Consider the following 26,583-nt stretch of genomic DNA (forward strand, 5'->3'; position numbering starts at 1 on the left):
GGTGGGCGTGGAAAGGATTTTGGCCTGATGCGCCATTTTCGGGGTCAAAATAATATGGCGCATCAGGCCAAAATCCTTTCCACGCCCACCCCCGTGACATCACGCTCCAATGCCCTATGGTAACTAATGTTATAAAAATGTTCCGCCCCTAATGAGCATTTGAGCAGCCAATCATAATCATCTATGTCATGTGATCATGAGTACAGCAGCAGATTGTTCTAGTGAGAGTTTCGAAGCACCATGGATGATGAATTTGAAGGTAAATGCACCTTTCAATTGTTTGCCAACCGCCAATACGACTGTCAGAAAGAAAGAAAGAAAGAAGAAAGAGTTTGAAGGTACCAGCTCTCAGGTATGAAGCTAACTTTCAAAAGTTACATGAGTACAAACAGGTACCTTGTCGGGTTTTTTTCGTTTGCTTGTTTATGGTTGGGTTTTTTTTTTAACCCTGTCCTGTCTGGCTGTTTTTGTGGCACAAATATAACGGTGTAGAGAAAGAGTTGAGCGCGCACGGGCAGAAATGTTGAGAGCGCCAGCAACACGTTGTTAGCGAGCGCAAATGCAAAAACCAAGCGAGAGGGGCTGCTGTTGTGTGTGTGTGTTAGTGATGGGTCGTTCGCGAACGAAATGGCTCTTAGAGCCGTCTCTTTGACGTGAACGACGGGAGCCGGCTCCTTATCGCGAGCCGTCACGCGGGTTTTTTTCTCTTTCTCTCTCTCTCTCGCTCTCTCTCTCTCTCTCTCCCGCACGTTTTTTCCGCTTCACTCTGCACGTGGGCAGAGGGGGGGAGGGGCGGTAGTTACTCTCAGTAGCACAGGAACAGCCAGAGGGGGAGAGAGAGAAAGAGAGCCAGGGATAGAAACTGCGGTCAAGTGAGCCTGTCACTACCCGATCCGTACCGGAAACCCGATCGGTACCCCGCATGCGCGAAAGGTTTTTACTTCCGGTCGTAGCGTTTTACGATAGTTATGGGTCAGCGTATCTGTTAAAATGTTAAGAATAACAAGTATATCTTAAAATGTTTGCAATAATGAAGCATTTCAGTACGATGTAGACAAAAACGAAAAATAAAAAGAAAGTTACAGATCAGGACTCTCCGATCCTTACTGCGCATGTGTAAAGTCTGACCGTACAAATCGGGTCTACCCGATCTGTACCGCGCATGTGCAGATGTTTTCTTCTTCTTCTGTTCGTTTAATGGCAGTTTACTCCCCAGTGTACGAGGATACCGCCACCTGCTGACCGAGCGAATAAACCCTATTATAAACTGAATTATCGTCATTACAAACGTGTGTTAAATCTGATTTAGCGATAGTCGAGTGTGTTTATGCTTGTCTGTGAGGAGAGGATTGTTGGAATAGTGATGATGATGTCCGCTATCACTGTCAATTGTCAGTAAACACTTAATCTGGCTGATGAATCTACACGTGAGATATTACAAAGTCTGCATTATTAACTCTGTAATTAGGCGCCATTCTTCTTATTTTACGGCGCTGTTGCTCAATCGGGGGACGCTCTCTGTTGAGGAGAAAAGCATGAATTTCTTTGTATACGGATTATCCATTGTTTAAATGTCCCGGGCAGTCGAAAAGGAGGCAGAGCTGTTGAGAAATGCTAGGAGCTAACTGGGCGCTAACCGTACCATTCAAATATATTGAATGTCGCAATGTTGGCAAAGAGAGGAAGTGACGTAAGATTTGCGCATGCGGGGTACCGATCGGGTTTCCGGTACGGATCGGGTAGTGACAGAGCCCTCACTTACGAAGTCGCAGTCAAGCTAGCCGCCCCGCCAGCCGCACCTAAAATGTTGTTGCACTACTCTTACGCATATTACGGTATAGGTGCCGACTGGCTTAGAAACGCAGTGTTTTCTGTCCTGACACTATTTTACTTCACAATCCACTCCCAGTTTTGGTTAATCTCCACTTTCACCCCTGTGATCCACAGCCCAAATTACTGTATGATTCAGAGAAAATTAACAATAAAATTTACCCAATTTACTCAACTATACTTTTAATGTCCTCATCTTTGAGCTCAGATTACAGGAAAACTGAAAGAGGTGACGCAGATATCTCACTGGATTCTGACTCTGGGTGACCCCCACTCTGCATGCTGTGATCCACAGCCAAAATTACTGTACAGTTTTTGAGAAAATTGATAGTAAAATCTTCCCATTTTGCTTTACTGTACTCTACATATTGACATCTTTGAGCTCAGATTACAGGAAAACTATAAGAGGTGACGCAGATATTTCACTGGATTCTGAATCTAGGCTGTCGCCACTCTTCACCCTGTCATCCACAGCCAAAATTACTGTACAGTTTTTGAGAAAATTCATGGTAAAATCTTCCCATTTTGCTTTACTGTACTCTACATATTGACATCTTTGAGCTCCGATTACAGGAAAACTATAAGAGGTGACGCAGATATTTCACTGGATTATGAATCTAGGCCATCTCCACTCTTCACCCTGTGATCCACAGCCAAAATTACTGTACGGATTTTGAGAAAATTGATAGTAAACTTTGCACAATTTACTCTACTGTACTCTATATATTCTCATCTTTGAGCTTAGATTACAGGAAAACTGTAAGAGGTGACGCAGATATCTCACTGGATTATGACTCTGGGTGACCCCCACTCTTCACCCTGTGATCCACAGCCAAAATTACTGTACGGTTTTTGAGAAAATTGATAGTAAACTTTGCACAATTTACTCTACTGTACTTTTAATATCCTCGTCTTTAACCTCAGATTACAGGAAAACCATAAGAGGTGACGCAGATATTTCACTGGATTATGACTCTGGGTGACCCCCACTCTGCACCCTGTGATCCACAGCAAAAATTACTGTATGGATTTTGAGAAAATTGATAGTAAAATCTTCCCATTTTGCTTCACTGTACTCTACATATTGACATCTTTGAGTTCCGATTACAGGAAAACTGTAAGAGGTGACGCAGATATTTCACTGGATTCTGACTCTAGGCTGTCTCCACTCTGCACCCTGTGATCCACAGCCAAAATTACTGTACAGTTTTTGAGAAAATTGATAGTAAAATCTTCCCATTTTGCTTTACTGTACTCTACATATTGACATCTTTGAGTTCCGATTACAGGAAAACTGTAAGAGGTGACGCAGATATTTCACTGGATTCTGACTCTAGGCTGTCGCCACTCTTCACCCTGTGATCCACAGCCAAAATTACTGTACGGATTTTTGAGAAAATTGATAGTAAACTTTGCACAATTTACTCTACTGTACTCTATATATTCTCATCTTTGAGCTCAGATTACAGGAAAACTATAAGAGGTGACACAGATATCTCACTGGATTATGACTCTGGGTGACCCCCACTCTGCACCCTGTGATCCACAGCCCAAATTACTGTACGGATTTTTAGAAAATTGATAGTAAACTTTGCACAATTTACTCTACTGTACTTTTAATATTCTCATCTTTGACCTCAGATTACAGGAAAACTATAAGAGGTGACGCAGATATCTCACTGGATTATGACTCTGGGTGACCCCCACTCTGCACCCTGTGATCCACAGCCAAAATTACTGTACGGATTTCTGATAAAATTAAATCCTATTCCATTACCAAACAAAATGAGTTCATTGAAGTATTTGCTTAACTACAAGAAATGTCTTTCCACACACAATTTAAATTTTTCAAAATGTCATTCACACACCACCTCAAGTATCAACTTCAGTTTTAGACATTATTTATTCAGTGCTTAATCACAACAATAGTCAACTTAAGGCACTTACATAATAAGTTAAACCTTACAATAATACATACAGAGAAAAACCCAACAATCATATGACCCCCTATGAGCAACAGTGGGAAGGAAAAACTCCCTTTTAACAGGAAGAAACCTCTGGCAGAACCAGGCTCAGGGAGGGGCGGCCATCTGCCTCAACCGGTCAGGGTGAGAAATTACATTTCTCAGATTACTGATTTCTCATATTACTACTACACAGTTTAGATACACTCAACAAAAATATAAACGCAACACCTTTGTTACTGCTCCCATTCCCCATGGGATGGACGTAGAGACCGAAAATTCATTCCAGATACACAATATAACCATCCCTCCCAAACAGTGGTCACAAATCAGTCCAAATGTGTGGTAGTGGGCACATCTGCCATATTGAGATAATCCATCCCACCTCACAGGTGTGCCACATCAGGATGCTGATCTGACATCATGAGTAGTGCACAGGTGTACCTCAGACTGCCCACAACAAAAGGCCACCCTGGAATGTGCAGTTTTTTGCGCTATTGGGGGTCTGGGGACCCAGAACCGGTCAGTATCTGGTGTGACCACCATTTGCCTCATGCAGTGCAACACATCGTCGCATGGAGTCTATCAGATTGTCAATTGTGGCCTGTGGAATGTTGGTCCACTCCACTTCAATGGTTGTGCGAGGTTGTTGGATATTCGTGGGAACTGGTACACGCTGTCGTATACGCCGGTCAAGCACATCCCGAACATGCTCAATGGGTGACATGTCCGGTGAGTATGCTGGCCATGCAAGAACTGGGACATTCTCAGCTGCCATCTGCCCTGAACAATGTGAACCATGATTCATCCGTGAAGCGCACACCTCTCCAACGTGCCAGACGCCATCGAATGTGAGCATTTGCCCACACAAGTCTGTTACGGCGACGAGCTGGAGTCAGGTCAAGACCCCGATGAGGACGACGGGCATGCAGTTGAGCTTCCCTGAGACGGTTTCTGACAGTTTGTGCAGAAATTGTTTGGTTGTGCAAACCAATTGTTCCAGCAGCTGTCTGGGTGGCTGGTCTCAGACGATCTTGGAGGTGAACCTGCTGGATGTGGAGGTCCTGGGCTGGTGTGGTTACACGAGGTCTGCGGTTGTGAGGCCGGTTGGATGTGCTGCCATATTCTCTGAAACGCCTGTGGAGACGGCTTATGGTTGAGAAATGAACATTCAATGCACGGGCGACAGATCTGGTTGACATTCCTGCTGTCAGCATGCCAATTGCACGCTCCCTCATTGCTTGTGGCATCTGTGGCATTTTGCTGTGAGACAAAACTGCACATTCCAGGGTGGCCTTTTGTTGTGGGCAGTCTGAGGTACACCTGTGCACTACTCATGATGTCAGATCAGCATCCTGATGTGGCACACCTGTGAGGTGGGATGGATTATCTCAATATGGCAGATGTGCCCACTACCACACATTTGGACTGATTTGTGACCACTGTTTGGGAGGGATGGTTATATTGTGTATCTGGAATGAATTTTCGGTCTCTACGTCCATCCCATGGGGAATGGGAGCAGTAACAAAGGTGTTGCGTTTATATTTTTGTTGAGTGTATCTAAACTGTGTAGTAGTAATATGAGAAATCAGTAATCTGAGAAATGTAATTTCTCACCCTGACCGGTTGAGGCAGATGGCCGCCCCTCCCTGAGCCTGGTTCTGCCAGAGGTTTCTTCCTGTTAAAAGGGAGTTTTTCCTTCCCACTGTTGCTCATAGGGGGTCATATGATTGTTGGGTTTTTCTCTGTATGTATTATTGTAAGGTTTAACTTATTATGTAAGTGCCTTAAGTTGACTATTGTTGTGATTAAGCACTGAATAAATAATGTCTAAAACTGAAGTTGATACTTGAGGTGGTGTGTGAATGACATTTTGAAAAATTTAAATTGTGTGTGGAAAGACATTTCTTGTAGTTAAGCAAATACTTCAATGAACTCATTTTGTTTGGTAATGGAATAGGATTTAATTTTATCAGAAATCCGTACAGTAATTTTGGCTGTGGATCACAGGGTGCAGAGTGGGGGTCACCCAGAGTCATAATCCAGTGAGATATCTGCGTCACCTCTTATAGTTTTCCTGTAATCTGAGGTCAAAGATGAGAATATTAAAAGTACAGTAGAGTAAATTGTGCAAAGTTTACTATCAATTTTCTAAAAATCCGTACAGTAATTTTGGCTGTGGATCACAGGGTGCAGAGTGGGGGTCACCCAGAGTCATAATCCAGTGAAATATCTGTGTCACCTCTTACAGTTTTCCTGTAATCTGAGCTCAAAGATAAGAATATATAGAGTATAGTACAGTAAATTGTGCAAAGTTTACTATCAATTTTCTCAAAAACCGTACAGTAATTTTGGCTGTGGATCACAGGGTGAAGAGTGGGGGTCACCCAGAGTCATAATCCAGTGAGATATCTGCGTCACCTCTTACAGTTTTCCTGTAATCTAAGCTCAAAGATGAGAATATATAGAGTACAGTAGAGTAAATTGTGCAAAGTTTACTATCAATTTTCTCAAAATCCGTACAGTAATTTTGGCTGTGGATCACAGGGTGAAGAGTGGAGATGGCCTAGATTCATAATCCAGTGAAATATCTGCGTCACCTCTTACAGTTTTCCTGTAATCAGAGCTCAAAGATGTCAATATGTGGAGTACAGTAAAGCATAATGGGAAGATTTTGCTATGAATTTTCTCAAAATCCATACAGTAATTTTGGCTGTGGATCACAGGGTGCAGAGTGGGGGTCCCCCAGAGTCAGAATCCAGTGAAATATCTGTGTCACCTCTTACAGTTTTCCTGTAATCAGAGCTCAAAGATGTCAATATGTGGAGTACAGTAAAGCAAAATGGGAAGATTTTACCATGAATTTTCTCAAAAACTGTACAGTAATTTTTGCTGTGGATCACAGGGTGCAGAGTGGGGGTCACCCAGAGTCATAATCCAGTGAAATATCTGTGTCACCTCTTACAGTTTTCCTGTAATCTGAGCTCAAAGATAAGAATATATAGAGTATAGTACAGTAAATTGTGCAAAGTTTACTATCAATTTTCTCAAAAACCGTACAGTAATTTTGGCTGTGGATCACAGGGTGAAGAGTGGGGGTCACCCAGAGTCATAATCCAGTGAGATATCTGCGTCACCTCTTACAGTTTTCCTGTAATCTAAGCTCAAAGATGAGAATATATAGAGTACAGTAGAGTAAATTGTGCAAAGTTTACTATCAATTTTCTCAAAATCCGTACAGTAATTTTGGCTGTGGATCACAGGGTGAAGAGTGGAGATGGCCTAGATTCATAATCCAGTGAAATATCTGCGTCACCTCTTACAGTTTTCCTGTAATCAGAGCTCAAAGATGTCAATATGTGGAGTACAGTAAAGCATAATGGGAAGATTTTGCTATGAATTTTCTCAAAATCCATACAGTAATTTTGGCTGTGGATCACAGGGTGCAGAGTGGGGGTCCCCCAGAGTCAGAATCCAGTGAAATATCTGTGTCACCTCTTACAGTTTTCCTGTAATCAGAGCTCAAAGATGTCAATATGTGGAGTACAGTAAAGCATAATGGGAAGATTTTGCTATGAATTTTCTCAAAATCCATACAGTAATTTTGGCTGTGGATCACAGGGTGCAGAGTGGGGGTCACCCAGAGTCATAATCCAGTGAAATATCTGCGTCACCTCTTACAGTTTTCCTGTAATCTAAGCTCAAAGATGAGAATATATAGAGTACAGTAGAGTAAATTGTGCAAAGTTTACTATCAATTTTCTCAAAATCCGTACAGTAATTTTGGCTGTGGATCACAGGGTGAAGAGTGGAGATGGCCTAGATTCATAATCCAGTGAAATATCTGCGTCACCTCTTACAGTTTTCCTGTAATCAGAGCTCAAAGATGTCAATATGTGGAGTACAGTAAAGCATAATGGGAAGATTTTGCTATGAATTTTCTCAAAATCCATACAGTAATTTTGGCTGTGGATCACAGGGTGCAGAGTGGGGGTCCCCCAGAGTCAGAATCCAGTGAAATATCTGTGTCACCTCTTACAGTTTTCCTGTAATCAGAGCTCAAAGATGTCAATATGTGGAGTACAGTAAAGCATAATGGGAAGATTTTGCTATGAATTTTCTCAAAATCCATACAGTAATTTTGGCTGTGGATCACAGGGTGCAGAGTGGGGGTCACCCAGAGTCATAATCCAGTGAAATATCTGCGTCACCTCTTATAGTTTTCCTGTAATCTGAGCTCAAAGATGAGGACATTAAAAGTATAGTTGAGTAAATTGGGTAAATTTTATTGTTAATTTTCTCTGAATCATACAGTAATTTGGGCTGTGGATCACAGGGGGGAAAGTGGAGATACACTAAAAATGGGAGTGGATTGTGAAGTAAAATAGTGTCAGGACACAAAACACTGCGTTTCTAAGCCGGTCTTCACCCATACCGTAATATACGTAAGAGTAGTGCAACCACATTTTCGGTGCGGCTGGCGGGGCGGCTAGCTTGACTGCGACTTCGTAAGTGAGGGCTCACTTGACCGCAGTGGATAGAAAGGTATAGTAATCATCCACAACTATTTTCGGTTGCAGATGATAAAGGATTCAGAAAGTTTATTCATGCGGGCCCATATGACAGAGAATATACATGTTCTTTTTGTTTTCATATTATAATTTATATTTAATTGTGTTGTGGTTTGCAGTGTTTTGTGTTGTTTTCACTTTAAATTTGTAAAAGGAAAAAGCTGAAAATTTAAATAGTTAAAAGTTGAAATGTGAATAGTTGATTTTTGTATTATATGATTTATTTATTACATTTTATGTGGATTTTGCAGCAAAATTATCCACACCCACCGCCGCGCTATGAATTGTGGGATATATGGGACCACGAAGCGTGCACCGGACCACGCTTGATATTTGGGGAAATCGACGGCGCATTTGAAGTACGCTTCGAGTTGGGACAGTCGTCACGTGGCGGTGACGTAATCGCACTCAAAATGCGTACTTCAAGCGTGCGGTCTCTGAATTGGGACACAGCCCCAGTCTCCATTTCAACTTGTGTTGAAAGTGCGGACTTCAAATGATATTCTCTTAATTGTGTTAATAGGCCACGTAAAACCAGAGTTATGATTCGAAACAGTACAAACGGTGTTTTCTGAGGACAGCGCTACCAAACACTCTCCGTTGGCGACCAAAATTTTAAAAACAAAATTAAAAAAAAAAAAAAAAAAAAGGATGCATGTCTGCCATTACCTGCCAAAACCGGAAGTAACATAATATTTTGTGGGAAACGTAGTTTTTCCCCTCAGGGCCTTGATGAACCTATACTGGTGGTTTTAAGTTATGTCTGACATATGTCTGTGCAGTTTCTGGGATGCTTAGATCTCAAAATGCACTGTTGGAAATTATTTTATTTTCTATGTTTTGTTTTGTTACTTTTCTAAAAACAGATGGTGATCTTTTCTAAAAGCGATAGGACAGGTGTGGAGGAGAGTGAAGCAAGAGAATGGGTTCCTAAGGTGGGCAAGAAAAATCCAGCTAAGTTTCTGTAAATATGTTGTTTTCACACATCCATGGAAAATGAGCAAAATATATATTTTTCTGCTCTAATAACAGTCTGTGAGCTCATCTGAAGATGATGGGACAGATGACTGGAAACCCACACAGGATGAATCTGAAGGCTATTCAGAAGAGGAGGAAGAACAAGAACGTAAAAGGATTCCTAAGGTAGCCATGAAAAACAAAACTGGGTGTCCTATGCCACAAAGAGATGTGAAATTCATCCTCAGTTTCAGTGCTTCCACAATCTATCTATCAAAAATTAGCCAAACATATTGTTGTCTTCTCTGAAAACAGATGGCGGCAGCATCTGAAGAGGATGGGACACATGATAGCAGACCCACACAGGATGAATCTAAAGATGATTCAAAGGATGAAGCAGAACATTTGGGACAAATGATTCACAAGGTGGCCATGGAAAAGGTAAAATTTGTTCTCAGTTTCAATGCATTCAACAAAATATGTCTTTGTATTCTTCTGCGTCAGATGGTCAGCTCATATGAAATATGCAAGGAGTAAAGGTATTGAAGGTACATGAGTTTAAATAGCTGGAGTCAAGCATCCAAAGCAACAAGCAGTGCAAAAGGCCAGGCAGGGGATGGCAGGGCTCAAGATGCTAAGATTTTGTTTGGGAGTGACCAGAATGGAGAAGATTAGAAATGAGTGCATTAGAGAGACAGCTCATGTTGAGCGGTTTGGACACAAAGTTAGAGAGGCAAAGCTGACATGATTTGGACATATGTAGAAGAGGCATAGTGAATATATTGTTCCATATGGAGCTGCCAGGCAGGAGAGAGAGAGCAAGCCCTTAGAAGAAGTTCGTGGATGTAGTGATGGAGGATATAGATAGGGTTGGTTTGATGGAGGAGGCGGCTATGGATAGAATAAGATGGAGGCAGATGATCCACTGTAGTGACCCCTAAAGGGAGGAGCCAGAAGAAGAAGAAGAACTCAGCTCATTTGAAGAGGATGGAATAGATGATGGGAAACCTCCACCAGATAAATTCAAAGACAATTCAGAAAAGATGAGTTTAAGGAAGAAGTGAGTTAGCTCCAGTCCATTTTTTCAGAATCAGAATACTTTATTGATGCCTGGTGGAAATTATTTTTTTGTTCCAGTACATGAGTCACTTATTAATAAATAGCTGAAGAAGAAACATGTGTAGTTGTAGCAGTAACCAGTGTGTTAAGTGGATGCGTTGTACAGGGAGATGGCCACAGGCAGGAAAGATTTCCTGTGTCGTTCAGTGGTGCTTTTCGGTACTCTCAGTCTCTCACTGAATGTGCTCCTGTGACTGAGCAGCATGTCATGGAGTGGGTGGGAGGTGTTATCCAACATTGTCTTTATTTTGGACAACATCCGCCTCTCCGACACCACCTTGAGAGAGTCCAGCTCCATCCCCACAACATTACTGGCCTCACGGATCAGTTTATCAAGTCTGTTGGCCTCTGCTACCCTCAGCCTGCTCCCCCAGCATGCAACAGCATAGAGGATCGCACTGGCCACAACAGACTCGTATAAAATCCAGAGCATTTTCTGGCAGATGTTGAAGATGTTGTTTAGTGAGGTCATGAGGAGGAGTAGTAGTGGGAAACGTACTCATGATGAATTCAAAGACAGTATATATATTCAAAGAAATATAAAGGTCAAATCAAAAGTAGTCAGAATTACTAACAGTACTGCAGATAATTTATTTTCATTGGCATTTGTAAATATTAAGTAAGAGTAAGACAAAAAATAAAACTTTTTTAGTAGTTGTATGCGTCTTCTTTTTGTGTACAGGGGGCGTTCGTGAGCAGTGAGTTGCCACAGAGGACAGAGGAACGGCAACAGGTTGCTGTCGCCTCAAAGTCTCAAAGGCATCACTATGTCAGAAATGGACACAAGTGTCCCATATGTGGACATGTATATGCTGATATTGTTCAGCACCTAAGAGTCACAGAGAAGGTGGTAAATGAAATTGAGCTGCTTCTTTTGAGCCAATTTTCTCATCGGCAGTAAGTGTCTTAATAAATTCTGAAAGAGACTAAATTTACATGTTTTCGAATCACTGCATTTATTTAATTGCTAACTTTTATATACACCCAATTTCTATTTCATCCTACTCAGCATTTTATTTTGACTATTTTTACAGCTTTTCTACAAATCTGGACTGTCCAGTCCGCTTATGTCAGTCAAAACATCTTAATCGGCTTGATAAGCACCTGGAAAAGGTCCACAAATTACAGGTATGTTATTGACTTTGTGGTGTCTCTGTGTGGTTTTTGTGTGTTGGTGAGGCAGCCCTTGATCTCTGGAATCAGATGTTTATGTTAAAGGGACTTACATTTAGCACCTTGCATTTTACATATTTGTTACTCTGGTGAAATGAAAGTCTTCCAGTTTCCATAGAAGAATACGGTGGTTCTTTCTTTGTCCGTATGCTGTATTTATATAATGTTCCTCGAGCTCTAGAAAGCATGTTGTGTGCATAGATAAAAACATGAAGGATGCCCAATTAATTAAAATCTAATCTTAATCCTTTCTAATGCTAACTTTTTCAGAAACCTATGATTAAACTTTACATGCAAAAGGCCAAGGACAGATGCGTTGCTAAGGAACTTGCACTTCTGAGGGTATCAAATCCCACACCGCAAATGGTCTCACATGTGGGTGAAGTGGATTATACAGTGATTGAGGAGGGCATCTTTAGGGCACTGGAGGCAAGGTCCAAGGTTGCATCCCCTATAGCCTCTTCCAGCAAGGCTCCCAGTGACCATGCTATACTGAACCATCGGCCTGCTCCTCCCTCTGACAGCAAGGCTCTGGGTGACTCTACCAGACCAAACCTACAGCCTCCTCTCTCTGCCAGTGACACTCTCAGTGACCACACCATCCCAATTATGCAGCCTCCTTCTATCTCCAGCAGCAAGGTTACTTGTCATTCAACAGGGGTATCTCCTGATGTTTTAATCCCAAGCAGTGCACCTTACTATGCAGTACAGCAATGGAGGGGACGTCCTCTCCCGAGGACACCTGCTCCTGGTTGCAAAAACTGTCAGATACTGTTCACTGAGCTACAGGTGGTGAAGCAGTTGCTAGAGTGTGAAATTGAAAGGAATCATGAGCTCAAGCAGATACACTCTTCAACCAAGCGTGCAAATGTGAGTATTGTTTACCTCCTGTGATTGTACACCTCATTGTGAAACATTCTTTCATTTACTATTGATAAACAAATCTGGTTAATGATTTTTTTTTATTTCAGGTTAAATATAGCAGACGGAAACGGTTTTCACTCAGCAAAGCCCCTCACTATGGTAAATAATATATCTTATCAAACTTACTACTGTAAATTAGGGGTGGGCGATTGAAACAATATAAATTTGGCCAACGATAGAGATTTTGACTATTCCGCTCTACCGCGATAGTGCATGTTGATGATGTCATAAAGCTGCGCCTGTTTTGGTCGAAAGCATCGTAGCTACAACCATTATCATCTGCAAATTATGCCAGGTAACAGTCATAGCAAAGAGATGAAGCACTTTTGAAATATGGGGAAAGCCAAAAACTGCGCTTCCTCCACTTGCGTAACATTGATTCATTAATGTTGAATTCTCTCGCAGCTGGTCTATTCCCATCTTGTTGCAGTATACAGGGAGTGCAGAATTATTAGGCAAATGAGTATTTTGTCCACATCATCCTCTTCATGCATGTTGTCTTACTCCAAGCTGTATAGGCTCGAAAGCCTACTACCAACTAAGCATATTAGGTGATGTGCATCTCTGTAATGAGAAGGGGATGCAGAGGGATGCAGCAGTCTCAAAATTGCAAAGCTTCTGAAGCGTGATCATCGAACAATCAAGCGTTTCATTCAAAATAATCAACAGGGTCGCAAGAAGCGTGTGGAAAAATAAGCGAGGTCAAGCGTGCAGCTGCCAAGATGCCACTTGCCACCAGTTTGGCCATATTTCAGAGCTGCAACATTACTGGAGTGCCCAAAAGCACAAGGTGTGCAATACTCAGAGACATAGCCAAGGTAAGAAAGGCTGAAAGACGACCACCACTGAACAAGACACACAAGCTGAAACGTCAAGACTGGGCCAAGAAATATCTCAAGACTGATTTTTCTAAGGTTTTATGGACTGATGAAATGAGAGTGAGTCTTGATGGGCCAGATGGATGGGCCCGTGGCTGGATTGGTAAAGGGCAGAGAGCTCCAGTCCGACTCAGACGCCAGCAAGGTGGAGGTGGAGTACTGGTTTGGGCTGGTATCATCAAAGATGAGCTCGTGGGGCCTTTTCGGGTTGAGGATGGAGTCAAGCTCAACTCCCAGTCCTACTGCCAGTTTCTGGAAGACACCTTCTTCAAGCAGTGGTACAGGAAGAAGTCTGCAACCTTCAAGAAAAACATGATTTTCATGCAGGACAATGCTCCATCACACGCGTCCAAGTACTCCACAGCGTGGCTGGCAAGAAAGGGTATAAAAGAAGAAAAACTAATGACATGGCCTCCTTGTTCACCTGATCTGAACCCCATTGAGAACCTGTGGTCCATCATCAAATGTGAGATTTACAAGGAGGGAAAACAGTACACCTCTCTGAACAGTGTCTGGGAGGCTGTGGTTTCTGCTGCACGCAATGTTGATGGTGAACAGATCAAAACACTGACAGAATCCATGGATGGCAGGCTTTTGAGTGTCCTTGCAAAGAAAGGTGGCTATATTGGTCGCTGATTTGTTTTTGTTTTGTTTTTGAATGTCAGAAATGTATATTTGTGAATGTGGAGATGTTATATTGGTTTCACTGGTAAACATAAATAATTGAAATGGGTATATATTTGTTTTTGTTAAGTTGCCTAATAATTATGCACAGTAATAGTCACCTGCACACACAGATATCCCCCTAAAATAGCTAAAACTAAAAACTACTTCCAACAACATTCAGCTTTGATATTAATGAGTTTTTTGGGTTCATTGAGAACATGGTTGTTGTTCAATAATAAAATTATTCCTCAAAAATACAACTTGCCTAATAATTCTGCACTCCCTGTACTAATAACTAACCTTGTATTGTGGAATAATCTCAGTTGTTCTCTTGACTGAAGTTTGGCCCGTGTATAGCATCTTGCTATGCGATTGCATTTGTCCCTGACCACCAGAATCCCTCACGTTAACTTTTATTGAGTGGAAACAAAAGCTGGTGTTCATCCTCCAGCTTCACTGTGCTAATGTTATGCTAACATTGCTGTGTCGCTGGCAATCACGTAGCACAACATTATATACCAGGTAGTCCAACTTCAGTAACCCTGCAAACGCCACTGCTGTTTAGTTTTCTGTCTTCAGAACGGAGCCCAGCAGGGGACATGGGAGAAAAAAATTAAGACTGACTTTTGTGAGATCTCGCAAAACTAACTCAGGATCTCGCAAAAGTTGAATTCCAACAATGGCGGCAGCTACTTAGTTGTAATGTTACTCTTTCTGGGTCACAAAATACACTTTTAAGATATTTTGAAGCGTGAATGTAGTTGTGTAAACGTCAGATACCTGCTCGGTTTACAAGACATCATATATTTGCAAATGTGCTCAGACGTTTTCGGAGATCTGACACCCACCATCTCGAAGCTAACAGGAGGTCGAGACCTACTACAGCCGGGAGGAACACCGCTCTCCCGGCACATCGTGCCTCGACCTCCCGGTCGGCTTCGAGCTGGCAGCCTTCGAAGAATGCAGCTAAAACTTTTGCGAGATCCCGAGTTTGTTTTGCGAGATCTCGCAAAAGTCAATCTTAATTTTTTTTCTCCCATGTCCCTTGCGGGGCTCCGTAGGAAGTGGTAGCAGAGCTGTACATTTTAATTAGTTTCAAAAATCTCCCAGAACATGGTATGTCATTTTTAGGTGAAAGAATTTAGACCGTTTTTAACTCTGTGTTCGTTTGACTTTGGGACCTGAAACAGACAGAGTTTTGGACCCAGATTACTCCGCGAAGCTCCTCACTACGGCAGCCGTAATGCTCCGACAATCCATCAAGCAGTGCGGCTTACCAAAGTTGTACTAAAACATTTTTTAACAGATTTCTGCACGCCCAAATCGGTTCGAGGTCAGTAAGCACAACCAGAATTCATACATAAGGCACACTCTGGATTTTTGAGAAATTTAAAGGATTTTAAGTGTGCCTTATAGTGTGGAAAATACGTTATACAGAAGAAAATAATATATCGCGATATATATCGTTACCGCATGTGCTTCAAATTATACCCCAATATGGATTTTAGGCCATATCGCCCAGCCCTATGTAAAATGTATTAACTGGAGAGAATCTTACATAGTATGACTGACCATCCTGGAATAGGAATTCTTACTCAGTTAATTTGTGAAGAGTGAGTTCTTCTAGGCTAAGAATTGTTCTTCATTGAGGTTTTCTTTATGCATTGAGAAGCTTGAAAAAATATTTGTTTTGTCAACAAAATCCCCCTGATGTAAAAGACCTGAGGTCTAAATATGAGTGCTATACAAATGTACTTTGATATGATGTCTATTCTTTCCTCATCAGTAAGACTGGTGGAAGAATTTAGGGTCCATGCAGAAGGTGTGAACCCTAGCAGAAAAATATGTGACAATGCAAAGCAGCGGGCCACCCATGTCATCCATTTTCTGGAATTCATGGCAGACCCAGCGATTCCAAACGTTGACCTTCTGTTTCTGAGGAACCATGGAAAAGTCCGTGAGTAAGTGTTAAATTTGAATGATTATTAGTTTCTATATACATGTGTGCATATACAGTTTAACACATGAACTAATTTGTATTTTTGACTTTGGAGTTTTCTAGCACACCTGCAAGCAAAAGGGTTTAAACCAACAACTCAGAGAGCTTATCTCATGGATGCTATTGCTTTCATGAAATATATATTAAACATGTCACCACCACAAGTCAGACTTGGAAAAAAAAGGTTCAACGCCCTTTTGGTCGAACTGAGGGCACGTTACAGAGATGTTGGCCGTGAAGTAGTCGTGCACCAGCTGAATGTGTGGAGATCTAAGTCTAGTACGTCTATAATACATATCTCCACCTCTTTTATTAACATTATGTCATTAAAGTAGGTAAACTGTCTAAGGGATTGTGCTTACATTTGTTTTCAGACAGACTTGTCCAAGCAGAAAAACATGCTTTGTTAATTGAAGAGGCTCCCCAGAAGATTGCTGCCGCACTGGGTATGGATCACTGCAACGCTTAAATCTGTAAATAGATTGTATAATCCCTCTTAAGTAAAATTAACAGACTCCATGTCTGGGTTAAGACATAGCACCTACAGATCTTTACATCACTGTGATCCACACATTGAAATGGATTTCATGTCTTTTCTGTCTGATGACTACGTTTCTCTGATGTCCAGTTTAAATTGAAGAATAATGTGGAGCTTGGTTAAAAACACATCACCATTGCAGTGAAATATGTGCAGCTCTGGATTAAGATGGAGCCCTGCACATTTTGATCTTGTTATTTCTGGAATGATTGGAAAGATTATTTTCAATATTATGGCTAGAGTAAAGTGTAAGAGCTATTTGCACTTATAAAGAATAATACTAAGACTTTTACCTTTATTGTTTCATAAAAGGTGTCCACAATTTAGAGGTTAAGGGCAGGCACATAAGAGGAAAAAAAAAAAATCCCAAAAAATAATCAGATTACTTAAACTCTACTTATCCAACTAGGCTGCTCTGAGGTAATGTTGAGTTTGTTCTTTTCTTTGGTGAAGAGAGGTTGGAGGAAGGATGAGCAATCAGCTGGGCATCTACTGGAATTATGATGTAAATTAAAATCCTTCTAAATTAACCCCCTAACACAGCAACAATGAGCAGACGAAAAGGAATGAATTCACAGGTTGGACAGGTTTTCAACTGTGAACCCCTTCGATCCAATCTTTTGGGCTGCTCATCTTGCAGAAGACAAAAATCTTTTCTTTACCTCACTTTTTCACCTTCTCACCCTTTCTCCCCCCTCTCCTACTGGACGTCACATCTTCTCACACCTTATCTATCAATGTATATCTATCTGACAAGATTTGACAAACAGTTAAAAATGTTTAAACTTGTAAAACGCTTCATTACATTTTCATTGTTATTCTTAACATAAAGAATTCACATTGAATCACATCTGGATGTAATCCCCTACATTTCATTCAGTTTATGTGATTCTACTTCAGTTAGATTTGTCTTTAGGACATTTTCACATGAACATTCATTGTAACATAATCCAATTTTCAATTCAAATGCTTTTTAGAATTCAGTTAATTGCCATTTATTTCTTTACTTTTTATCCAACTTGTTTTATGAAAACATACATTTTGTTTGCCAGATATTCTTTGAGATTAGTAGCTCCACTGTGTCACATTATACATCACACACCAAGGTCAGACACTCTGAGGCCTGTTATTAGAATCACTGTTATTCTATTCTCTCATTACACACACACACACACACACACACACACACACACACACACACACACACACACACAAAGAACTCAGTCATTATAACAGCCATTTGTACTACTCAAACACTTTTGCATTTGTTATCAATATATTGATCAGATTTACATTGTGATTTCTCTTAGATTAAGAATAAAACTACTTTATAATTAGGAAAAGAGAGAAAAGCTCTGTTTTAGCACTCTGATCATTTTTTATTACATATGTTTTATATTTTAAGACCTTTGAACCATTGAACTCATCCAAGTGACTTCTTCAGTCTCAGCTGACTGCAGGTTTCCCCAATCTTTTATAAACAGTACATTTGCATAATGACTGAAACCAGCCCACTGAAGGAACAATGGGCTGGGAGGTCAGTTCCTTAATATTAATTATGCAAATTCTCATGACCATTGATTAACAACCACTGACCAAAACTCACTGATCAATGGCCATAAGTAACATTTAGAGTGGCAACATTTATGTGCCATGATGCCATCACAGCCAACAGATTTTACCAAGGTTATTTAAAAAAGCGAAAGTCAAGTTATACATTTATCTATACACTTACATTTACTAATATTTAGTAATATTGCTTTGCACAGCTGAGGACCCTGCAGAGGACACACTCCAGAGCCGAGCACTGACAACAAATGCAATTCCAACATGTGCAGCAAAGAAAAGGAAAAGGAGAGAGGACAGAGGATCTGTGCAGGACGAGGACAGTGAAGGATCTGAAAAGGAAGAGCAGCAGTCATCAGGAACAGAGGAGCTTTTAGACAGAACGCTCTTCCAGTGTAGCAGTAACAAGGTATGTGTGCCCTGATTCCCTTGGTAAGAGTTTTGATTGGTTGCACTTCTTTCATATATAATCATTTACTCCATCATGAACAAAACATATTTAATTTGTACCATAAACAGATGGTGAGCCCAGGTCAGGGTGAGGTTGCCTGTAGTGCTGGAACCACAATAAACGAAACTAAACAGGATTTGAAAGAGGAGGTGGAGCATCTACAAAAAGTGACATACCAGTTGCGCAAGAGAAAAGTATGTAATGTATGTTCTTGTACTTGTTTTAGTGTTTTTTTTGGGTCTGTGTTTCCACAAGCCCCGCTAGTTTAGAGACTTATTCCTCATAAAGAAGACAAGACATAACAGAACATCTTCAACTCGCTAGCTAGGGTCTTTGGTCAAGAACCAGCTCTTGGAGCTCACGCTCCTAGCCTGTGTCCAGCCCAAAGTCCTTCAAAGAGCAGCTCGCTGGCAGCTATTTATTGACAAACTGTTACAATATACATCACAGCAAAAGCACCTCCCTTTGTAAAACCTCCCAATGGTTCTAAGACAAGGCACTATGTGTGTGTATGTGTAAACATCTGTATGCATGTGCAAGAATGTGTGTCTGTATGTATGACTTCCAACTGTTTCTAACAACATCATTAGTCATAAAATTGTAATCTCCCCCACACCCAATATATGGTTCAATTCCTGTATTGGTTCACCATGCACAAAACTGTGAAGCCATACAAAGGGCAGGAAGCTTACCAAACATCAAACAGAATCTTCACAAGGGACGTGTCTACAATAATCCTCCCCCAGCACAGAGTGGCTGGAGAGGTGGGCAGAGACAAAGGAATGTCCTGATCCTATAGATTGAACTCAGACCTTACAAATTTAAGAAACACAATGACAACATCCAACAATTAGACTTAACAGTTTTCACTGATTACTAATCTTTTACCTTTTTATTTTTACTTTTCTAAAATCAGATGGTCATCTTTTACAAAAATGATAGGACAGGTGTGGGGAAACTCACACAGGAAGACAATCCAGAAGAGGAGGAGGAAGAGGATGAAGCGAGAGAATGGGTTCATAAGGTGGGCAAGAAAAATCCAGCAGTTTCTGTTTCCACACATCCATGGAAAATGAGCAAAATATACACAGGGTGGGCCATTTATATGGATACACCGTAATAACATGGAAATGGTTGGTGATATTAAAGTCCTATTTGTGGCACATTAGTATATGTGAGGGGGCAAACTCCTGAAGATGGGTGGTGACCATGGTGGCCATTTAGAAGTCGGCCATCTTGGATACAACTTTTGTTTTGTCAATAGGAAGAGGGCCATGTGACACATTAAACTTATTGGTAATGTCACAAGAAAAACAATGGTGTGCTTGGTTTCAACGTAACTTTATTCTTTCACGAGTTATTTACACGTTTCTCTTTGTTCACAGCCATTGACTTGTCGAATGGCTGGCCTAGCAAAAAAAGTAGTGATGGAGGATATAGATAGGGTTGGTATGACCAAGGAGGTGGCTATGGATAGGATAAGACTGAGGCAGATGATCCACTGTAGTGACCCCTAAAGGGAGGAGCTAGATCAGGGGTGCCCAATCCCGGTCCTCGAGAGCTACCGTCCTGCAGCTTTTAGATGCATCCTTGTTCCCACACACCTGAATCAAATGAATGGCTTGTTATCAGGCCTTTGCCAAACATGATGGCATGCTGAAGAGATCAAACCATTTGATTCAGCTGTGTTGGAGTAGGGATGCATCTAAAAGCTGCAGGATAGTAGCTCTCGAGGACCGGGATTGGGCAGGCCTGAGCTAGATGAAGAAGAACTCAGCTCATTTGAAGAGGATGGAACAGGTGATGGGAAACATACACAAGATCAATTCAAAGACAATTTAGAAAAGATGTGTTTGAGGAAGAGGTGAGTTAGCTGCAGTCCATTTTTAGTGAGGTCATGAGGAGGAGTAGAAAGCTGCAGTAATGATCGTACTGGTGTATGTATAACACCAGCAGTGAGTTCTAAGTACTTGGAATGTCCTAAAAGTATTTGCTAGGAAATCAGCACTTGTAACTTTTACCAAATGCTTTTACTCACAAATAGGGGGCTGAAGTCCATTCCTGGCAGTTTGATTTGTTTCTAAAACCATAAATACCAACATGAAGATGGTTTATAATTTTTTTCTTCTTGCATTTCTGTGTGTTATATGTACAGGACAGGGAAACAGCGATGAGCTCATTACCATTACAACACCAAATACCAGTTGTTATTCTGAATTCAGTCACTCTCAAGACACCCATGGTAAGAACAATTGATAACAAATGTCAACAAAACTGTAAATCACACCTGATGACATTTTCTTTTACAATAAAGATATGTATGTTTTGAAATAAGATCTTTGCCTTTGTGTGAAACTGATTACATTTCAAGTTTTCTTGTACTGAGGTGTGTGATCTCAAAATTGCTTTAACAATTGTTTGACCATTTCTCCACAGATGGACAAGGTCGCAGTGGAGGTCCCTCCTGGTGTAAGAGCACTACAGCATAACAAATCTGAACATTACATCTAGATGAGCTAAAGTAACCTTGTTTTTCTTTGTCAATCATAATTTTTCAGATGCAGCAGGTCTATGTAAGCCAAGACACAGCAATGACTGTGACTCAGAGTTCAGAAAAAAGTGTGATTCACCAAACCAGTTACTTGAAGAGGCTAACTTTTCATCAGTCAACTCTCTTTGACGACACCATACCCAGATCTGGTAACTGGAAACCAGCAGCTGTAGTAAAAATACACAAGTTCAAAGAACTTTAAGGTGGAGTGGTATTTATTTATTTCTCATATGGTCTTAGATAACAACAAGAAAGACCAAAGTGGAATGTCATCTGCAGCAATAATAACCTCAGGTAAATATTAACATTATATTGCACAATATGAACAATGTTAAGTTAATCAGTAAGTAAATGATTATTTTCTTAAAATAAAGAACAACTGGAGGAGAAAGAGATACAAGAAGAGTCTCTGGAGAAGATGAAGAGTGAAGGCAAAGAAGGGAAGAGAAAAGAAAATGTACAGCAGGAGCCTCTGGAGAAGATGAGCGGCAAAAAGAAAAGGAAGGAAGAAAAGATACAGGCAGAGCCTCTGGAGAAGATGAGCGGCAAAAGGCAAAGGAAGGAAGAAAAGATAAAGGCAGAGCCTCAGGAGAAGATGAGCGGCAAAAGGAAAAGGAAGGAAGAAAAGATACAGGCAGAGCCTCTGGAGAAGATGAGCGGCAAAAGGAAAAGGAAGGAAGAAAAGATACAGGCAGAGCCTCAGGAGAAGATGAGCGGCAAAAGGCAAAGGAAGGAAGAAAAGATACAGGCAGAGCCTCAGGAGAAGATGAGCGGCAAAAGGAAAAGGAAGGAAGAAAAGATACAGGCAGAGCCTCTGGAGAAGATGAAGAGTGAAGACAAAGTAGGAAAGAGAAAAGAAAAAGTACAACAGGAGCCTCAGGAGAAGATGGGCGGCAAAAAGAAAAGGAAGGAAGAAAAGATACAGGCAGAGCCTCTGGAGAAGATGAGCGGCAAAAGGCAAAGGAAGGAAGAAAAGATACAGGCAGAGCCTCTGGAGAAGATGAAGAGTGAAGCCAAAGTAGGAAAGAGAAAAGAAAAAGTACAGCAGGAGCCTCTGGAGAAGATGAGCGGCAAAAGGCAAAGGAAGGAAGAAAAGATACAGGCAGAGCCTCTGGAGAAGATGAAGAGTCAAGCCAAAGTAGGAAAGAGAAAAGAAAAAGTACAGCAGGAGCCTCTGGAGAAGATGAAGCGTGAAGACAAAGTAGAAAAGAGAAAAAAAAAGTACAGCAGGAGCCTCAGGAGAAGATGAGTGAAGGGGGAAAGGACTCTGAAAATAAGGTGCAATTTATTCCATTGCTCCCAGTAAGCCCAAGAAATGCCTTATTTGAGGGCTTTTGCATTGTATTTGTTTTTGAAGATTCCACTTTTTTATTACATAAAAGAGTTGTTAATAAAAAGTGATCATCTAATACTGTGTCCAATGAGTTACTGTCACGTTTATTTTCTGGAATCACTGGTGCTCTCAGACTTGACATTATATAATTCCACCATATGTGAGATCAGTCAAATTAAGAAAGGAGACATGCTTCTTGAAGAAGTAAAAGTCAAAGCTTAAGATATAATGTCAGTATGTAAATGTTGAAGTTTTGGGGTATGTTGTACTATACAGTCAAACCATTTGATGCCATTTGGTCCTATATCTACACAAGTTTCAGTTGTAAAATCATAAGGCTAATAAGTTCACATAAACTTCATAACTTAATCAGAATGTACATAGAGGTCCTACCACTGGGGGAAAGACCAAGCACCACATTTTCTGAACCACTTGCTCTCATCCACATAGGGAGCCGCATTGAACTTGTTAATCTAATAAAAGAAAAAGTGACCTCAATTTTGCAGCGGTTTGTTCTCCCCCCTGCCTGACTTTAAATGGTAAATGGCCTGCATTTGTATAGCGCTTTTCTAGTCCTTAAGGACCCCAAAGTGCTTTACACTACATTCAGTCATTCACACACTGGCGATAGCAAGCTACATTGTAGCCACAGCTGCCCTGGGGCGCACTGACAGAAGCGAGGCTGCCGGCCACAGGCGCTACCGGGCCCTCTGACCACCACCAGTAGGCAAACATGGGGTTAGTATCTTGCCTAAGGATATTTGGCATGCAGCCAGGAGGAAGCCTGGGATCGAACCACCGACCTTCTGATTAGTGGCTGACCTGCTCTGCCACCTGAGCTACAGCCACCCCAGAAACTTACTTTGCTTATAGAGTGGTGGTGGTCAGAGGGCCCGGTGGCGCCTGTGTCCGGCAGCCTCGCCTCTGTCAGTGCGCCCCAGGGCAGCTGTGGCTACAATGTAGCTTCCTATCGCCAGTGTGTGAATGGGTGAATGACTGGGGTCCTATGGACTAGAAAAGCGCTATACAAATGCAGGCCATTTACCATTTATAGAGCGCTATTTTGAAACACAGCCTGGGGTGATAATGCACTCATAGCCTGACTCGAGCACAACAGGCAAATTGTTCAGAAGAAAATGGGCAAAATGTTGAAACTGGGAGTGATAGAAGAGTAACACATTGTGTAGTGTTTCCTCATAATTCTTGTAGGGAACAAAGATGCGTCTATATAATCTATAATTGTTAATCAGTTCTTGATAATCCCCTTTCCGAAACACAGACTAATCAGTGATTACTACCACCTGGACTATTGAGTCTTGTACTAAATTAATCTGGATTAAGTTAAAACCACTAGTGCTAGGGTGACTTAACCAAAGTGAGATTGCCTGTAAAACATGGGGTGGAATCAAATTAGCTATACCAATGGCTGCAGAAAAGTGACAGTGGTCAAACAACATCATTGAGCATGACAAAACACTTTTGAAGACAGCAGTCTCCAGATACCTCATCATTGAAGACAAACGACACACATCTATTGTGGAGAAAATTCGGTTCAAATCAATTTTATTTATATAGCGGCAAATCACCACAACATTCGCCTCAAGGCACTTTATATTGTAAGGTAGACCCTACAATAATACATACAGATGTAAACCCAACAATCATATGACCCCCTATGAGCAAGCACTGTGGCGAAAGTGGGAAGGAAAAACTCTTTTGACAGGAAGAAACCTCTGGCTGAACCAGGCTCAGGGAGGGGCGGGGCCATCTTCTGCGACCGGTTGGGCTGAGAGAAGGAAGACAGGATAAAGACAGAAGAGAGAAAGAGATTAATAACAGATATGATTCAATGCAGAGAGGTCTATTAATACATAGTGAGTGAGAAAGGTGACTGAAGAAGAAATGCTCAATGCCTCATTGGAATCCCTCAGCAGCCTACACCTACAGCAGCATGACTAAGGGAGGATTCAGGGTCACCTGATCCAGCCTTAACTATATGCTTTAGCAAAAAGGAAAGTTTTGAGCCTAAACTTTAAAGTAGAGATAGTGTCTGTCTCCAAAATCCAAACTGGTTCCACAGAAGAGGGGCCTGAAAAGTGATGGCTCTTCCATTCTACTTGTAAAATACTCTAGGAGCAACAAGTAAGCCTGCAGTGCGAGAGCAAAGTGCTCTAATAGGGTGATATGGTACTACAAGGTCATTAAGATAAGATGTGGGGATGATTATTTAAGACCTTGTATGTGAGGAGCAGGATTTTGAATTCAATTCTGGATTTAACAGGGAGTCGATGAAGAGAAGTCAGTACTGGAGAAATCTGCTCTCTCTTTCTAGTCCCCGTCAGTACTCTTGCTGCAGCATTTTGGATTAAATGAAGGCTTTTCAGGCAGTTTTTAGAACATCCTGATAATAATGAATTACAGTAGACCAGCCTAGATGTAATGAATTCATGAACTAGGTGCAAGATTTGCATGACAAATTGAGGTATTCAGTACAGTTTCTATTACAACATTTTATTGAGATTGATGCCATATATAGGTTGTTCCCCCAAGGATCGATATAGTCTGTGTAGTTGGAATTACTGGGTGGTCCCATCATGCTGTGTCCACATCAGTCAAATATCTGTTGCAGTCAGCTGGACCACAATTAAATAATTCTGAGCAGCACTTGGCAGACTGCAGCAGCCTGCATGTGTGTGTTCCATGAAAATCAAAAGTAACAAAAACCCTGCCATTCCTCAAGCCTGAATCATTTCAGTCACATTTTCTCCTGGAGATGTCTAAAGACAGGCTGTCTTTTGTTGCCATAGAGACCTGAATCCCCCCCGAACACAGTGTAGAGATCTGGCAGGTTTTTGACCATAATTGCGGGTTGTCACCCTCTGGCAGTAATAGGGGGAATATGTAGCACACAAGCACAAACTCCTTGTCTTGGTACAGAGCTCTCACTGCGGGACCATCAACATCCAGCCATATCCAAACTCCTCCAGGGCACTTTTGGCCACATTTCCAGGTCTGACCACATCAGGAAGGTGGCACGAAAAGTCATGCTGGCATCTGGGGTCATGTCCAGTTATTCCATAATGAATGAAAACTGGCTGATTGTTTCATGGGTCATGGTTCAGTCTGACACAGAAAGGTCCTTGGAGCCCATGTACCAGGGAATGGCCAAGAGGTACAGTGATGCAGGAGTGGAAAAGGCCGGCTACCACTGGGTGGACAGGTAAAAACCGTAATCATCGTTGTCATTCAAACTGCTAATCTGTCTGGAAAAACTGAGTTTTTCTTTTTCAGATCAATTTGATGCACACACATAATATTCCATATACTTACATGTATTTGTATTTCTTACATTTAGGGATTGCTGTGCTCCATTTAAGATCCCAGACTGCATCCCTGTCGAAAATCTATCGTGGGATGCCTGAAAAACCACTCCTGCTGTTGTTGCTGCGGCCACATCTGGACCAGTGGCAAACAGCTGTGCCTCTCGAACCCACTACAACAAGAACATTATTGTAAAACTGGACCTGTTCCACTGCCTGAGGCGATTTTTGCGGGAGTGTACCTCTGAGCATCTTCCTCTGTTCAGCACTTTCTGCCAGCTTCTCTCTGCGGCATTCTCAGTGGTTGATCAGGCAGACCTGAAGAGGCTCCAGGATGCTTATAAGTTCTGTGGCATCCATCCTGCTAATCCCACAAAGCAACACATAAGGGAGCACTGCAGGATCCAAATACCACAACCCACTGAGCTGCTGAACAGAGTGGAAAAGGTCCTGAACCATTTTCACCTGGCCACAGACCCCAACAACGTCCCACTCTTCAAGCCATCCATGCTGAAGACGTGACGCAGTGCACATTCTGCGTGGCTGCCTAAGTGACCCTGAACTCTCAGAGGGTGTAATGTTTAGGTACGGTGGGACTCTTCAGCTTAACCATGTCCCTGGTGAAGGTGCCAAGGTCCCCATCTGGATTCCTGTCCGAGGCACTTCACAGCAGGAGGGTTATCATTTCCGTCTTTAACCCGCCTCCTCCTGCCCTGTCTACACCACTGACACAAGTCTCAATA

At 41.6% G+C, this 26,583-nt stretch overlaps 1 pseudogene; it reads left to right on the forward strand.

Annotated features, from left to right (window-relative positions):
* Window positions 1-196: 196 nt before the first annotated feature.
* LOC146648980 (uncharacterized) lies at window positions 197-26,537 on the forward strand (annotated as a pseudogene).
* Window positions 26,538-26,583: the final 46 nt, after the last annotated feature.

This window comes from Rhamphochromis longiceps, linkage group LG17 (genome assembly GCF_057381845.1).
Source record: "Rhamphochromis longiceps isolate RC_006_pf linkage group LG17, R_longiceps_female_GT1.1, whole genome shotgun sequence".
NCBI classification, from domain to species: Eukaryota; Metazoa; Chordata; class Actinopteri; order Cichliformes; family Cichlidae; genus Rhamphochromis; species Rhamphochromis longiceps.